General features: G+C 32.4%; 1 long non-coding RNA gene across 1 annotated transcript; it reads right to left on the reverse strand.

The window, feature by feature from the left end:
- Window positions 1-6,123: 6,123 nt before the first annotated feature.
- LOC146732015 (uncharacterized) lies at window positions 6,124-8,409 on the reverse strand. Its single transcript, XR_014926965.1, has 2 exons — window positions 8,287-8,409; window positions 6,124-6,356 (listed from the first exon to the last, which is right to left on the reverse strand). It is a non-coding gene; the product is annotated as an uncharacterized LOC146732015 (long non-coding RNA).
- Window positions 8,410-9,070: the final 661 nt, after the last annotated feature.

Consider the following 9,070-nt stretch of genomic DNA (forward strand, 5'->3'; position numbering starts at 1 on the left):
ATAATGTGTATATGGGTTATAATGTGTGAATGAATTTTTATAATGTGTATATGGGTTATAATGTGTGAATGAGTTTTTATGTGTATATGGGTTATAATGTGTAAATGAGTTTTTATAATGTGTATATGGGTTATAATGTGTGAATGAGTTTTTATGTGTATATGGGTTATAATGTGTAAATGAGTTTTTATAATATACATATGGGTTATAATGTGTGAATGAATTTTTATAATGTGTATATGGGTTATAATGTGTAAATGAGTTTTTATAATATACATATGGGTTATAATGTGTGAATGAGTTTTTATAACGTGTATATGGGTTATAATGTGTGAATGAATTTTTATAATGTGCACATGGGTTATAATGTGTGAATGAGTTTTTATAATGTGTATATGGGTTATAATGTGTAAATGAGTTTTTATGTGTATATGGGTTATAATGTGTAAATGAGTTTTTATAATATACATATGGGTTATAATGTGTGAATGAATTTTTATAATGTGTATATGGGTTATGTGTAAATGAGTTTTTATGTGTATATGGGTTATAATGTGTGAATGAGTTTTTATAATGTGTATATGGGTTATAATGTGTGAATGAGTTTTTATAATGTGTATATGGGTTATAATGTGTGAATGAGTTTTTATAATATACATATGGGTTATAATGTGTGAATGAATTTTTATAATGTGCATATGGGTTATAATGTGTGAATGAGTTTTTATAATGTGTATATGGGTTATAATGTGTGAATGAGTTTTCATAATGTGCATATGGGTTATAATGTGTGAATGAGTTTTTATAATGTGCATATGGGTTATAATGTGTGAATGAGTTTTTATAATGTGCATATGGGTTATAATGTGTGAATGAATTGGGTTATAATGTGTGAATGAGTTGTTATAATGTGTATATGGGTTATAATGTGTGAATGAGTTTTTATAATATACATATGGGTTATAATGTGTGAATGAGTTTTTATAATGTGTATATGGGTTATAATGTGTGAATGAGTTTTCATAATGTGCATATGGGTTATAATGTGTGAATGAGTTTTTATAATATGCATATGGGTTATAATGTGTGAATGGGTTTTATAATATACATATGGGTTATAATGTGTGAATGAGTTTTTATGTGTATATGGGTTATAATGTGTGAATGAGTTTTTAGCTCCGCTGTCGACTTTGTCGAGCGGAGCTTATCATATGAGTGATTGTCCGTCGTCGTCGTCCGTCGTCGTCGTCCGTGTCAATGTTTTACTTTTTCGACTTCTACTTGAAAACTACAAGCCTGAATGCTTTGATACTTGGTGTATATGTACCTTGGGTAGACCTCTCTTAGGTTTGTTCATTTCATGTTGATATCTTCAATTCTCTAATTTTGGTGAATATTTTTGTCATTTTTGGTAAAAAGTGATATTTTCGACTTCTTGTTAAAAACCGCAAGTGCAATTGCTTTGATATTACATATATAGGTACTACATGTGGACCTCTCTCAGATTTGTTCATTTTGTAATGATATCTTTAATTCTCTAATTTTGGTGAATATTTTTATCATTTTTGGTAAAAAGTGATATTTTCGACTTCTTGTTAAAAACCGCAAGTCCAATTGCTTTGATACTACATATATAGGTACTACATGTGAACCTCTCTCAGATTTGTTCATTTCGTGATGATATCTTCAATTCTCTAATTTTGGTGAATATTTTTGTAATTTTTGGTAAAAAGTGATATTTTCGATTTCTTGTTAAAAACCACAAGTCCGATTGCTTTGATATTACATATATAGGTAGTACATGTGGACCTCTCTCAGATTTGTTCATTTTGTAAAGATATCTTTAATTCTCTAATTTTGGTGAATATTTTTATCATTTTTGGTAAAAAGTGATATTTTCGACTTCTTGTTAAAAACCGCAAGTCCAATTGCTTTGATACTACATATATAGGTACTACATGTGAACCTCTCTCAGATTTGTTCATTTCGTGATGATATCTTCAATTCTCTAATTTTGGTGAATATTTTTGTAATTTTTGGTAAAAAGTGATATTTTCGATTTCTTGTTAAAAACCACAAGTCCGATTGCTTTGATATTACATATATAGGTACTACATGTGGACCTCTCTCAGATTTGTTCATTTTGTGATGATGTCTTCAATTCTCTAATTTTGGTGAATATTTTTGTCATTTTTGGTAAAAAGTGATATTTTCGACTTCTTGTTAAAAACCAATAGTTCAATTGCTTTGATATTACATATTTAGATACTACATGTAGACCTTTCTCAGATTTGTTCATTTCGTGATGGTATCTTCGATTCTATAATTTTGGTGAATATTTTTGTCATTTTTGGTAAAAAGTGATATTTTCGACTTCTTGTAAAAAAACAATAGTCTGATTGCTTTGATATTACATATATAGGTACTACATGTAGACCTTTCTTAGATTTGTTCATTTCGTGATGATATCTTCAATTCTCTAATTTTGGTGAATATTTTGGTCATTTTTGGTAGAAAGTGATATTTTCGACTTCTTGTTAAAAACTGTAAGTCCGATTGCTTTGATACTATACATATTGTTCATTTTCTAATGATGTCTTCAGTTCTTTAATTGAAATGTGCATTGCTAACAGCGGAGCTATCTCAGCCGATAGGCTGCTCGTTATAATATACATATGGGTTATAATGTGTGATTGAGTATTTATAATGTGTATATGGGTTATAATGTGTGAGTGAGTTTTTATAATATACATATGGGTTATTATGTGTGAATTAGTTTTTATAATGTGCATATGGGTTATAATGTGTGAATGAGTTTTTATGTGTATATGGGTTATAATGTGTGAATGAGTTTTTATAATGTGTATATGGGTTATAATGTGTGAATGAGTTTTATAATATACATATGGGTTATAATGTGTGAATGAGTTTTTATAATATACATATGGGTTATAATGTGTGAATGAGTTTTTATAATGTGTATATGGGTTATAGTGTGTGAATTAGTTTTTTAGAATGTGTATATTGGTTATAATGTGTGAATGAGTTTTTATAATGTGTATATGGTTATAATGTGTGAATGAGTTTTTATAATATACATATGGGTTATAATGTGTGAATGAGTTTTTATAATATACATATGGGTTATAATGTGTGAATGAGTTTTTATAATGTGTATATGGGTTATAGTGTGTGAATTAGTTTTTTATAATGTGTATATGGGTTATAATGTGTGAATGAGTTTTTATAATGTGTATATGAGTTATGTGTGAAGGAGTTTTTATAATGTGTATATGGGTTATATAGTGTGTGAAGGAGTTTTTATAATGTGTATATGGGTTATAATGTGTGAATGAGTTTTTATAATATACATATGGGTTATAGTGTGTGAATGAGTTTTCATAATGTGTATATGAGTTATAATGTGTGAATGAGTTTTTATAATATACATATGGGTTATAATGTGTGAATGAGTTTTTATAATATACATATGGGTTATAGTGTGTGAATGAGTTTTTATAATGTGTATATGGGTTATAATGTGTGAATGAATTTTTATAATGTGTATATGGGTTATAATGTGTGAATGAGTTTTTATAATATGTATATGGGTTATAATGTGTGAATGATTTTTTATAATATACATATGGGTTATAGTGTGTGAATGAGTTTTTATGTGTATATGGGTTATAATGTGTGAATGAGTTTTTATAACGTGTATATGGGTTATAATGTGTGAATGAGTTTTTATAATATACATATGGGTCATAGTGTGTGAATGAGTTTTTATAATGTGTATATGAGTTATAATGTGTGAATGAGTTTTTATAACGTGTATATGGGTTATAATGTGTGAATGAATTTTATAATGTGTATATGGGTTATAATGTGTGAATGAGTTTTTATGTGTATATGGGTTATAATGTGTGAATGAGTTTTTATAATGTGTATATGGGTTATAATGTGTGAATGAGTTTTTATAATATACATATGGGTTATAGTGTGTGAATGAGTTTTTATCCTGGGGGCTGCCATCTTGTCTTAGACTTTAACTATCATGACCTATCAAGTTCGGCAGTCTTCGTAGATCTTTGTACGAGTTCGACAAGCAGAGATTTAATTACCTTCTGAACAATTTGGATCTGTATGAAAATAAATGGAGACTAAAAGTTAATAATGATAAATCTAAAGTAATGGTATTTAGGCGTGGGGGAAGATTGAAATCAACTGAGCAATGGTGGCTTGCAGGACATAAACTAGAAGTTGTTTCTTATTATAATTATTTGGGTATAGTATTGTCGAGTTCTGGGCTTTGGAACTATGCCCAGTCTAGTTTGACCAAAAAAGCGTCAGGATCGTTGTTTGCGATTAAGAAAAGTATTTCGCAATTTGACGGTATTGATGTCAATATTGCATTTAAAATCTTTGATGGTAAAATCCTACCAATTTTAATGTACGCTAGCGAAGTCTGGGGCTTTCACAATGGCAATCAAATTGAAATTATACAGAACAAATTCTGTCGATTTATATTGAAAGTATATCATAATGCACCAAATTTGGCTATAAGGGGGGAGTTAGGTAGGTTTACTATTAAAACGTTTAGACTTATTAGGATTATTAAGTACTGGCTTCGCATTTTATCATTACCTCGACACAGACTGGTATATTTATGTTACATGTTTCAGTACCATGAAGCAGAAAGGGGTAAAAAGTGTTGGGCCCTGAATTTAAAAATGTTACTACTTTCTTATGGCCTGGGTGAGGAATGGTACAACCAAGGGGTTGGGAACTCTGAATACTTTGTTAAGCTTTTCAAACAGCGATGCTTGGACATTGATATTCAAAATTGGCAAAGTGGACTCGAGCTATTTCCGAAGCTGTGCTTTTATAAAAAATTTAAATATATATTTGGTCAAGAGAATTATTTTAAAACAGTCCAAAAAGACCGTTACAGGGAAGCATTGTGTCGCCTAAGAATTTCTGCCCATTGTCTACGTATTGAAACTGATAGAAAATTCCATAATACACGCACAGAAAGAGTTTGTATTTTATGTAATACCAATTGTGTAGAGGACGAGTACCATTTTTGCATTATCTGTCCGTTTTACCAAGAGTTGAGATCTAAATACATCCCAAGTTTAGTGATTGATCTAGGAATTCATTAAGTGGGGCCATTGGGGCCCCTCTTGTATGAGACCAAGGGCCATGAAAAACAAGACATGACATGTCATGTCATAGCCCCCGCTCAGAAAAAAATTTAAAAACTTATATTGAACTTAGTTTGTGTCAGAGTGAATTAATTCATTATGAGCTGTATTAAAATTCTGTTATTAAATGTTCAGAATTGATGTGTTACAATTTTAGGGGGTGGGGTAAAAATTTATTCATTTGGCTTTTCTGAGACAATTTATAACTTGTTAAACATATAATGCGATGTGCACTTGTAAACAATTATTACCTGTCCCTGTACCAACTTTGAACAAAACTGGATGACATATCTGAGAAAAAGCTGTTAACAGCTAGAAAAAGCTTGTTTTTTTTAGATTTTTGAGGGAAAAAATGGCCTCCAAGTCGTAAAACTTTATCCAATCAAACAGGGCATGAATGACACTGAAAGTTGCAACATATAATTTGTCCAGTTTTTGGTTTGGATGTAAATTGGCAAACATGATTTCTATGGCATTCTCAGCAAGAACACCAGAGAGCAACAAACAAGTACAACAGGTAAAATGACATGCAAGTATGCAAATCAGATCTGCAAATATGTTGAAGAGTCAGTGTTGTGTCTGTTTGGATAAACTTCTTTGTACAACTGTATTCCTAATACAAGAACACCGTCAATCACAGAACTGTTCCAGCGAAAAACTTCTGATATTTCAAACAGTAACAGAGCAAAGATACCGTTTGTCATACAAGTACTAGCACCAGAAGAAGAACTGAGAAACTGCAATGATCCTTGGTGTACATTACCTGTGTCAACAACTTTACTTCCCATGTACTTCATGTACAGATCTACATGTAGTTTATGGCCCTGAATTAGTTTCAATATCTCTAAATAAGGACAAGAGTACTTCTCATATGACAATGATACAAATAAAGTGCAAGAATCAAGAAAAAATACTATCAAGTTTTTATTATCATACATTAATATTAACAAATCATGTGAAATTGAACTTTTATGTACAGAGAAACACATATTTATGCTTTGGTTGACAGCACTTCTCAAAAAAAAAAAAAGACGACCTGCAAAACTTTATACAATTGTCAGACATGCAGCGAATAGTATGCTTTTGTAATACATTGTATATGCAGTTTCAGTGGCTTTGCTTTCCGAGAAAAAAATTCTGGCTCTGCACCTGAAAAAAACAAAAAAACATTTAGTCAAAAGTAAGCAGAGATTGTAGCATATATGCTCCCATTAGCTGTTAAATTTAATTAAAAAAGATATTTTCGTACTGTCTTTTCAGTACGAAAATATATTACTTAATATATTTATACCAGCCAGAAAGAAATTGCAAGTTTTCACTGAGCAATTAGGAATATACATGGACAACAATTGATGCATTTCTAGCAATATACTGTTTGAAAGGCTGCAAGATGTAATGAAGTAGCGAAGTAGTCTGACTGGCTGGGAAACTGCACAGTACATACAAAAATGTATGCTCATGATATATGAGCAGCTCCACCAAATATAAAAATATTCTTTCCATAGTTATGACTCTAATGTGAATGTGATTTTCCACTCCTTAGCAATAGTAGTTAGAGTATTGTATTGTACTGTATCGTACAAGTTTATTGTGATTCTATGTGTTTGTAATATTATTTAGCTTTATTTAGCATTCTGTTTAGTTGGTTAACTTTACTGTATCTTAATGTAGTTCATTTTATTTTTATTCATTTTATTGTAGTTTGTTTTAATGTTGAATAAAAATTAAAATCAGTCACTGTATAGTGGTGACGTATTGCGCAAAATTGTTGCAAGGACAATACTTTTCTCGATTTGCGTGTCGTCGTGCGTCGATAAAAAATGCATGGAATAGTCGGCAGTATCGATCAAGTTTGTCTAGTGTGACATTCGTGGCTGGCGACAAGATGCCGTCTAATCGTTTAAATAGGAGGAGGAGTGAAAAGCCCTAATTTGGTGCTACAATAGACGTCATGGAATGTTGGAAAATTACAGTCAATCAAAAAAACTGTTCACATGACAACAACAAATATTCACTATATTCATTATGCATTATTTTTTTGTTGGTAGCACGGTACGGTAGCTTACTTGTTTTCGAAGTGTTGTAATTGTTGATTAGTACTCAGTAGTGATTATATTAACGTACAAAAAATAAATTCGTTGAATTGTTATGAAATGCAAGTAAAATTCAACTTAGTTTTATCGTAAGCAAATGTTTTCGGTTACATGTTAACGCTCGATGAGACAATATCCGCCATGTTATCCATGCCCACGACGCGTGTTTATAATGACCAGATAGGTCAAGTCGCTAATCAACCAATCAAAATGCTGGATGGTGCCCATGTGCTCAAATTACCATAAAGCATTTAAATATGACAGTTCAGCGACCTCATGGTGAAAGCAACACGAAAGACCAGATTTACCGATGTTTTAGTGCGATCTTTTGGCTTCGTTTCTCATGGGGAAAAAGGCAGGATTTTTTTAATCGGATTTAGAAAAATAAATAAACGTACAAAATGTACCGTCCCAAATAAAAATGTGCCGGATGGAATTTTTCTGTGGAAAAAATAAACGTACCGGTACGTTTATATTGGGACATTTAGCGTTGTGGGCAAGCTCTCCTGAGTAGCGACATATTTTTAACTTCGCCTATTGCGTGATCAGTGGATTACGTAAATAAACCAACACTTTCAATGAGTACATGCCGACCCAACTAAACTTGTTTATGGCTGTTTATGAACAGCGAGGACGCATCTCATAGAACAATAGCTGTGGAAATCATAAACAAATGTAAATGTTGCGGAAATCAAGCATGGCGATAATGATTTTGAGCGAGGCAGAGTCTGGCAAGCGTCTCAGAGCAGCATTGCGCCGACACCACCACGACGTTTGAATCCCGGTGAGAGCACTGCAAACCTCTTTAGTCACGAGGTAAACTTTCAATTTACACAATACATAATCAGTTCCTACAACCATAATAAAAAGGCAGTTTTTCTGGCGAAACTCTCGCCAGGTTAGCAATAGTTTCTCATGATCACCAAACCGGAGACACAAACGATAATACAAAGTGTATAAATACCATAACAAGCACAGTTTCTTACCTTTGAAATTGACGAGACACAATTTTGTCCATAGAAGCGTTGCGCAAATAAAGATTCCGGGATACAATATCCTCACAAAATTGACTGATTTCCACCGAGACGAGAACTGCGTAAGCGTCATCAAAACTCGGATTAAACTCGGGTAATTTCGGGAAAAGTCGGATTTTGAAGGAAAAATGTTAAAAATCAAGGAAAAACACAGTGAAACTTTGAAGAATCGAAAAAATAACTTGATGTGCACCATAGCACCATCAATTTCTGTCTCTGTACCAACTCTGAACTTAATTGGATCACACATGTGTGAGAAAAAGCTGGTAACATGAAAATGTGCACGCACATTGCACAGACACAACCCAAATTAATACCCCCCGCCCGGATCGCAGATCCGGCGGGGGCTAATTACTGGGGGCCCAGAAGTTGGCATAGCAATGGCGTGCTCATAACCCTGAAGTGTTCACTTGGCACAAATCAACCAGTTTACTGGTTGTCAGGATTGTCTGGATCATAAGTGAAATACAGCAATCTAGTGGCAGGTCTGAAGCATTTTCCAGCATTTAAAAGCCTGAATGCATAACAAATGATATTTTTATTGGACAACATTATATTGAACACTCACTTGTTGTCCTATAAACAAGTTTTATAGTACTGAACAGTGCCCTTTACTAATACCTTCTTCATGACCACTTACATCTACCTACTGGGACAATTAATGGAACATTGACAAACGGAAGCTGCAGATGCTCCAGTGCTTGCTAGAAAAGACTACATGTAAGCAAGTATTTCA

The sequence above is a fragment of the Saccoglossus kowalevskii genome, chromosome 18 (genome assembly GCF_978046115.1).
Source record: "Saccoglossus kowalevskii chromosome 18, keSacKowa6.1, whole genome shotgun sequence".
In the NCBI taxonomy this organism is placed as follows: Eukaryota; Metazoa; Hemichordata; class Enteropneusta; family Harrimaniidae; genus Saccoglossus; species Saccoglossus kowalevskii.